General features: G+C 53.6%; 1 protein-coding gene across 5 annotated transcripts in view; it reads left to right on the forward strand.

Annotated features, from left to right (window-relative positions):
• Positions 1-2500, forward strand: part of kalrna (kalirin RhoGEF kinase a) — a gene marked incomplete at both ends in the record, with an annotated part of 193384 nt that overhangs the window by 89873 nt on the left and 101011 nt on the right. The gene's annotated exons all lie outside the window — the stretch shown is intronic.

Consider the following 2500-nt stretch of genomic DNA (forward strand, 5'->3'; position numbering starts at 1 on the left):
CATGGATGTATTAATAGAACGTTATCCATGGTTAACGTTACTTCAGTAAACAGTGCGCTGCTCGTGACGTCCTGACGTCTTTGTTATTGTCCTTCTGCGCATGCGGGTCTGTTCAGGGCCGTGGGCTGTTCACACGGCAGTCAAATATATGTCAATATAGGTTACATTTAAAATGTCATGTGAACAGCTAAACAAAAAAATCGGATCTGTGTAAAAAATCGGAATTGAGCATTAAGACCTGCCGTGTGAACTAAGCCAAGGTTGTGTTAATTACGACCAGGCTGTGTTAATCATGACCAGGCTGTGTTAGTCATGACCTGGCTGTGTTAATCATGACCAGGCTGTGTTCATCATAACCAGGCTGTGTTAATCATGACCAGGCTGTGTTAATCATGACCAGGCTGTGTTAGTCATGACCAGGCTGTGTTGTGACGTTGAGGAGGTGGCACAGGTGAGCGCCCTCTCCATCGTCCAGCCATCCAGAACAGAGCCCAGCCTGTCCATGTCCAGGTGTGAGTCTCCTCCATACACCTCGTTAGTCTGAAACATCTCACCAGCTGCTCAAAGTCCAGGAGGACCTCCCCACTTCCCCAACACTTTTATTCACCTTTCATTCATTTTTATTCAGGGCGGGATTATACTGCGTTCATCTATGCGTCCGTTTTTCCGTCCGTCACACATGTACCAGAGTCCACCCCTTGGGGGCGCTCACCACTGTTCACTTTCCCATTGCCAAGTGCATTTGCTTTGCACATAAACAACTATGCTTGGTGTTTCAGTCTTCTTCTTCTTCTTCTTCTTCTTCGTATGGGTTGGTTGTTGCTTCCTCTCCCCCCAGGCTCGGGGCCGAGGGGCTATCCTTTTACCCCCCCGAGCCTGGGTGAGGGGGTCACCCGGGCTATATATCCGGAAAGGGAAGGACCGGCGGCCTGGATGAAATCACGGAGTCTGGAGGTGTTCTCCCACTCCACACGCCAGGTGTGCTCCGCCCATCCTGCCTCACTGATGTTAAGATCTCTGCATTGCTGCAGGAGATCCTTTGCGGCACAAAAGGGTGTCTCTTGAGATGCCGTGGAGGCTCCGCTGTTGCAGTGAGCCTGTCATGGAGCAGGTGGTTAGGCTCCACGGCCCGGCAGGCGAGACGTGCTGTGGTTCCTGTGCGGCAGAGGCCAGCGGGCTGGACGCCTGCGAGGATGGGAAGGTTGTCCACAGGAGTAGGACGCAGGCATCCTGTCACGATGCGCAAGGCTTCGTTGATAGGCGGGTCGATGAGGCGAGTGTGAGCGCTGCAACAGCACACCGGTATTGACTGGTGGAGTAGACCAGGGCTAGGGCTGCCGTACGCAGGGTTTTTGCACCGCCGCCCCGGCCTGATCGGACCAGTCGTGTCATCAACGCCACACGAGCTGTTAACTTCTTGCGCAGTGACTCGAGGTGTCGGCGGAACGTGAGCGACCTGTCCAGTGTCACGCTGAGGTAGGTTGGTTCGGCGCTGCATGGCAGGAGTATTCCATCGATGTGCACTCGGAGCTCACGTTTGGCTTCCTTGTTGTTAAGGTGGCGCTGAGCTTCAATCTCCATTTCCGGAGGTATGCCGCTAGTGTCTGCATGTCCTGGCTCAAGGTCTCCTCCACGGCCTGCCAGTCTCCAGCTGAGTACACCAGCGCGAGGTCGTCTGCGTAGGCGTACTTCCTGGAGACTGTGATCGGCAGGTCGTAGGTGTTGATGTTATAAAGGAGGGGGGCCAGGACAGATCCCTGGGGGACGCCGTTCTTAAGGCATCGCAACCTGCTTCGCTGTCCACTACCGGTGGTGAGGGTGAAGCTGCGGTTTCGGACAAGCCTCATGACCATGCTGACCATGTGCCTGTCCGGCAGCAGGCGGAGCAGCTTGCAGCTGAGGCAGCGGTCCCATACGGAGTCATAGGCAGCCGTCAGGTCTATAAAGACGGCAGAAAAGCTGTCCTCGATGTATTGAGTCATCAAAGTGACTTGATCTACGGTCGATCTCCCGCGTGGGAACCCCGCCTGCTCCTGTGGGAGCAGCGGGTCGATGATTGGTTGGATGCGGGCGCAGCTGGACATGCTGATATGCATCATGGGTGGGGGACCACCGGTTCACTTTAATCAAGGTTACTTCAGCCCAGCACCCGGCAGGAGCTGATGTATGTGTGTGTGTGTGTGTGTGTGTGTGTGTGTGTGTGTGTGTGTGTGACATGAGGAGAGCTGGCCATGGTTCTCTGTCTGACACGCTGAGGAGTGTGAAAGAGCACTGAGCAGACTATTGTGTTAGCTAGTCCAGGACTAGGATCAAACAGCTCTAGTATTGTGTTAGCTAGTCCAGGACTAGAATCAGACAGCCCTAGTATTGTATTAGCTAGTCCAGGACTAGGATCAGACAGCTCTAGTATTGTATTAGCTAGTCCAGGACTAGAATCAGACAGCCCTAGTATTGTATTAGCTAGTCCTGAACTAGAATCAGACAGCCCTAGTATTGTATT

Source organism: Borostomias antarcticus (assembly GCF_949987555.1).
Source record: "Borostomias antarcticus genome assembly, chromosome: 9".
Classification (NCBI taxonomy): Eukaryota; Metazoa; Chordata; class Actinopteri; order Stomiiformes; family Stomiidae; genus Borostomias; species Borostomias antarcticus.